The sequence below is a fragment of the Anomaloglossus baeobatrachus genome, unplaced genomic scaffold, assembly GCF_048569485.1.
Source record: "Anomaloglossus baeobatrachus isolate aAnoBae1 unplaced genomic scaffold, aAnoBae1.hap1 Scaffold_115, whole genome shotgun sequence".
Taxonomy (NCBI): Eukaryota; Metazoa; Chordata; class Amphibia; order Anura; family Aromobatidae; genus Anomaloglossus; species Anomaloglossus baeobatrachus.
Window position 1 is genome coordinate 426,429 of NW_027441885.1, and position 6,456 is coordinate 432,884.

General features: G+C 52.0%; 1 pseudogene; it reads right to left on the bottom strand.

The window, feature by feature from the left end:
• Positions 1-5,857: 5,857 nt before the first annotated feature.
• On the bottom strand, positions 5,858-6,066 carry LOC142260507 (U2 spliceosomal RNA; annotated as a pseudogene).
• Positions 6,067-6,456: the final 390 nt, after the last annotated feature.

Consider the following 6,456-nt stretch of genomic DNA (forward strand, 5'->3'; position numbering starts at 1 on the left):
AATGTAAATAAAATATATAAAAATGCCTAATTATTTATAATTTATGAGAAAGATATATATGTATGGAAGAATGTTATAAGGTGTCCAAGAACCATAAAGAAAAAGGGTGCATATATAATGTTAGAGGTCTAGAGTTCCACCAGGCTATATCACCCCTAAAGAAATAGAAAGAAGACCTTACTACCTGTGTACCCCAAAAAAAGCTATATTTCTTAGCCAGGATTATGGTGGAGATATGCACAAGTGAAATAAGAATATAAAGTAATACAATAAGATTATAAAACCAATATGTGTGCATTCATGCACCACCCGGTACGCTACCCTTGCCAAATTGCTCACTCTAGATCCCCACACGATCCATGAAGCCGTTCCCCCGGTCACACCGCCTGCTGCCGGTTCCCACTCATCCCTGGGGGAGTTAGGCGAGTGGTATCGAGAGCTACATGTCGGCACTGATGATACCCCCATACACCACAAGGAAGGGGTATACCGGGTGGTACAGGAGTATGAGCGGGTTTTTAGCAAGCACCCTCTAGATTTTGGGCAGATTAAAGGGGTTCAACACCACATCCCTACCGGTACACACTCCCCTATTAAAGAGAGATACAGGCCTATTCCCCCTGCGCACTACCAATGCGCCAAAGACATGTTGAGGAACATGAAGGAGGCAGGGGTTATTAGGGACAGCTGTAGTCCCTGGGCCGCTCCGTTGGTGCTGGTTAAGAAGAAGGATGGCACCATGCGGATGTGTGTGGATTACCGGAAGATTAACCAGATAACGCATAAGGATGCTTACCCTCTGCCCCGCATCAAAGAGTCCCTGGCCTCGCTGAGAACCGCTAACTACTTCTCCACCCTTGACCTCACCAGCGGGTACTGGCAGGTGGCCGTGGCACCGGAAGACCGAGAGAAGACTGCCTATGGAACCGTTTTGCTGTACTTGGATGATGTGATTGTGTACTCACAGACGTATGAAGCCCACCTGGAGCACCTAGCCGAGGTGTTCGCGTCCCTTGCCAAGTATGGGATGAAGTTGAAGCCCTCAAAGTGTCATCTGCTGAAACCCAGAGTACAGTACCTAGGACATGTGGTTGGTGCGGAAGGTGTCGCCCCCAACCCCGAGAAGATCACCGCCATCCAAGACTGGCCGAGACCGACCACAGTGAGGGAAGTGAGGCAGTTTCTGGGCCTGGTGGGATATTACCGTCGCTTCATTAAGGGGTACACAAAGATGGCTGCCCCCATGCAAGACCTCCTCGTAGGACAGACCAAGGGTGGTAGATCCCTAGTAGCCCCATTGGTGTGGGAAGAAAAGCATGAGGAATCCTTCCGCCAGCTGAGAACAGCCCTGACCGGAGAGGAAATCCTAGCGTACCCTGACTACAGCCGCCCATTCATCCTCTACACCGACGCCAGCAATGTGGGCTTGGGGGCTGTTCTATCCCAGGTCCAAGACAGAAGGGAAAAGGTAATAGCTTATGCTAGCCGAAAACTCCGACCGACTGAGAGGAACCCTGAGAACTACATCTCCTTCAAGCTTGAGCTCTTGGCACTGGTGTGGGCTATCACCGAGCGGTTCCGCCATTACCTGGCAGCAGCCAAGTTCACCGCGTACACAGACAATAACCTGCTGACCCATCTAGATACGGCCAAGCTGGGCGCGTTGGAGCAGCGGTGGGTGACCAGGTTAGCCAACTACGATTTCACCATCAAGTACTGGGCCGGCCGTACCAACGTCAATGCCAATGCACTCTCCCGGATGCCCCACCTGTCGGAAGAGGGGCCAGAGGATGATGACCTCGAAGAGATCGAGTTGCCTGCATTTCACCGGCCATTCACTGAGAAGGTGCACGTCTACCAACAACGGGTGAACCTGGATCCGCTGCCCCGACAGGACTGGCAGGAAGCTCAGGACCAGGCACCTGCTGTCCGCCTGGTCAAGACTCTAGTGGAACAGGGTTCTGCTGGGATAGACCCTGCTGCCCCTGCCGAAGCCCAACGTCTGTGGCAAGAACGGACCCGGCTATACCTACATCAGGGGAAGTTGTATCGCGAGCTGATTAATCCAAAGACTCACGAGAAGATCCGCCAGCTGGTGATTCCCCAGGCTAACGTGCCCACCGTCCTGCAAGCATACCATGATGGTGCAGTGCACTTCGGGTGGAAGAAGCTAGAGATGTTGTTAAGAGAGCGGTTCTATTGGAGTGGAATGCGGGAATCTGTGGAGGCCTGGTGCCGAGAATGTGGCCCTTGCGCATTGAGAAGGAAGGACGAGGCCAGCCAGAAGGCACCCCTACACCCGATCATTACACACCAACCGCTGGAGCTGGTTGCCCTTGACCATGTAAAGCTCACCCCCAGCCGAAGTGGGTACACCTACGCTCTGACCATCGTAGACCACTACTCGAGGTTCCTGGTGGTTGTCCCAGTTAAGGACTTAACCGGCCGCACCGCTGCTAAGGCTTTCCAGGCTTATTTCTGTTGACCGCATTGGTACCCGGAGAGGGTGCTTACCGACCAGGGTCCGGCCTTTGAAGCAGAGGTATTCCAGGAATTCTGCCAGTTGTACGGCTGCAAGAAAATCCGGACCACGCCTTACCACGCCCAAACCAATGGCATTTGTGAAAAGATGAACCACTTGGTCCTGGGCCTCCTCAAGACGTTACCACTGGAAGAGCGGAACCTGTGGCTGGAGAAGCTACCTGACCTGGTCGATATGTACAACAACATCCCTTCCAGCTCTACGAAATTCACTCCAGCATACCTGATGAGAGCTCGTCCCGGCCGGCTACCAGTGGATCTGGAAATGGGCTTGGAAGCTTCAGAAGCACTCCTGTCGACAGCTGAATGGGACACTCGGCGGAGGACACAGTACCGACAGGTCCAGGAGTATGTTGAAAAGAACTTGTGCCGGAGTCGGGGACAACAGGAGCAGTGCTTCAACAAGAAGGCGCCTGCCGGTTCCTTCCAACCTGGGGATGTAGTGCTGAAGCGGAAAAGAAGGGCCCACAAGCTGGATGATCAATGGGAAAAAACCCCGTATGTAGTCCAGCCCACAGGATGGGAGAATGGGAAGGCCTACCAGATCAGCCGTGACCAGGGGGGGACTTTGGCCACGGTTTCCCGAGACCACCTGAAGAAGTGCCCACCAGCATTGAGAGTAGCGGATGAGGCTCCAGTTCCCAGTCCAGTGGAGAAGGAAAAAGAGGTAATCCACACCATGATGGGTGATTTTCCAGCAGACTGGCCTACACAGAACGGTGCGGTGATCCTTCCAGTGATACTGTTCCCACAACCCGTGGATGAAGAAATGATGGAAACGGTTAACCGCGAGCCAGTGCCCAGGGATGTACCTGTACCCAGCTCCCCTACGCCTCCGCCTGCCCCACATGATAGCAGGGAGGAGGAACTGACTGTTCCCTCTGCCCCACTGCCTGTCACCACTGACACCGGACCCCGAAGGTCCACTCGCCCCAACCTAGGTAGACCCCCACTTAGGTACAGGGAAACTACTCTTTAAAAGGGGGGGGCTTTATGTGTTGAGTGTACCAGTTTGAAAGTTTTAAATGATAAGTAAAGATGATCAACCAAAGAAGTTTACCTGATTGAACCGTGATTAAACCGGCCGTTGCCGGCAACTGTTGTCCCCGTAGGGACTGTGCAACCATTGCGTAAGGAACTGCTTACGGACAAGCCCGAGAACTTGCAGGGCAACCACAAACTTAGTGCAATGTAAATAAAAATGTTTGTTGGCTTGACACCGTTACCGCCTCCGGAGAGGCTGATTTGGGAGGATGGGCCTGGAGGAAAGGGATGGCCTAGGCCCGCCACGACCGTAACCGGTGGCGATCCTCCGGGGGTTCAGGGGTCCCCTTGGACGTGGGCCCCCTGAAAGAGACAGAACCCGCTCGGGCAACTTGGTGCTGGACTGGGGTCAAGGGGTGCTGCCCGCTTCTTAGGGGCAGCATCAGGGCCAGGTTGTTTGGGTGGGAGAAGAGCGGAAGCTGTACCGTTGTAAAATGTTTATGATGCTTTTACATGTTTTACCGTTTTATTCTTTTTCAGTTGTGAAAATAAAACCGGTGATGGACGGGCAGCCCGCGGACGGTCTGCATTTTACTATAGGGGAATGTGGCGCCCTGGACAAGCCAGGTCGTCACAGGTACTACACCAACACACTCTACACTCCGGCTAGGCACACCGAAGCTAAACACAAATCCTAGTTGCCTTCCTCCAGGGGCTGATGTCCACACCAGGGGGTGGGCCAGGCGGTTGATCCCACCCACCGAGGAGTTCACAGTCCTGGAGGCGGGAAAAGGAGTCAGATTAGAGATCAGTTTTGGAGTTAGAGAAGTGAAGAGGAGAGGAGACTGACCGTGTCCGGGTGTGTGGCCCGGGCACTCAGCAAGGTTGGCAGACGGTGGTTACCTTCTGCAGGAGAGGCTGATTGGAGTGAACCGTACGGACCGGGGATGGGCGGTGGCCCGCCGGTACCAGATCGGGGAGTGAAGAGAAGCCAGCACCATCCGGCAGGGCCTACGGACCCCGACCAGGCTAGGAGTCGCCGTAAAACCGGTCAAATCCGTTAGCGACAGGAACCTCCAGGGTTTCCCAGCAGTCAAGACCCGATTGAAGGCAACAGCTCACACCGTAGAGGGAAGCACAGTCACCGCCAAGGCTACAGTTCCCAGGGCCAGAGCCTGCGGGCAAAAGGGGCTCCCTCAGCATCCATCCAAGCTGGGGAGCGGGTTACCGGTGGGAAGCCCGCTAGATTTTGGGGGAATAAAAGGGGTCCAACACCACATCCCCACAGGTGCACACCCACCCATCAAAGAGAGCTATAAGCCAATACCACCTTCACATTGCCAGTGTACCAAGGACATGTTGAGCAACATGAAGGCGGCTGGGGTTATCCGTGACAGTTGTAGCCTTTGGGCAGCTCTGTTGATCCTGTTAAAAAAGAAGGACGGCACCACTCCCCGTATTGAGGAATCGCTAGCTGCATTGAGAACTGCAAATTATTTTTCTACCCTTGATCTCACTAGTCACTATTGGCAAGTGTCCGTTGCTGAGGCAGACCGGGAGAAGACCGCCTTCGCCACCCCTATGGGTCTCTGCGAGTTCAAAAGCATGCCCTTCGAGCTGTGCAATGCGCCAGGAACCTTCCAGAGGCTGATGGAATGCTGCTTGGGACAAGATTTTAGGGTGTATAAAAAGGGAGATTAGATCCCGTGATCCCAACGTATTGTTACACCTCTATAAATCACTTGTAAGGCTACATCTGGAATATGGGAACCAGTTTTGGGCTCCACATTTTAAAAAGGACATTCAGAAGTTAGAGTCAGTTCAAAGGTGGGCAACTAGACTACTACAAGGAATGGAAGGCCTCCCATATGATGACAAGTTGAAAAAGTTATTAAGTGATTATTGGCTGCAATGGGGCTTTCTGGCTGGTGCCAGCCTCTCTTCTTAGCACACAGGAACCACAATCCCTACACCATGCTTCAATGGATTCTCTCATCCCAGCCCAGTAAAACTACATATTTTACACAGTCATAAGCAGCCAAAAGGGATCTATTCTATTCAATTGCAAATGATCTAGATAAGACTGAGAATAAGATACTGCACGGGACATAGCAGAGTTGGTCAAGTTGAGTGGAGATGAGTTTGCTATTTGGCACAGCTTTTTGCATCAATAAAGCAAGTAAAAGGTGTGAAAGATAAAAAAAAGGGTGAAAGTGTGAAAAGTGAATTGGCCAAATTGAGGTGCATATAAAGTTTTTGCTTTCTTTCAATTCACTAATGGGGCTCATTTGAATCAGGTGAATTGAGCTCTGCTTTTGGAAACTGGGTTAAGAAGGGGTGCACCGGTCCTGGAGGTACTGCAATACCAGGTCAATGCGTGGAGTGGACAGAGCAAGATTTTTTCCATCTCCTTGTTCTAAAAATCCATTTAATATATGGTCCCCAGAGAGGGGACGTATCAGATATTAAACTGATAAGAACAGATTTAATTTTTTTTTTTTTTTCTGTTTATCAGTAGGACTTCAAAATAACAAAGGTGATCGCCTCCCGTTGCCTGGGAACCGTCCAGGCACAAGAGGGCTATGTGTCACCAGAAGGCGCACACACTTCCTCAAGGCCGGCAGACGTGCAATCCCAGGCACCTTCCAGTACCGACCAAGGTAGCGTCCTCCGAAACTACACTTGATCTTAGCCAAAAGGCCGAGAAGCTATAACCCGAATTGGTTACGGCCTTGAGTGGCACCCTGGCCTATACCGGACACATCTTAGGGAGAGGGAGACAAACCCACGCCTACAGAAGACATTTTGTCACCCAAGCCAACCCTTGAAAAGGCTGTTTTGCAGAGCAAAAACAAGAAGAATGGTGCTTTTTGCAGCCGCCGCCCACTGCAATGAATCTGAATAACTCCTCCTTTTGGACACAAGCACCTC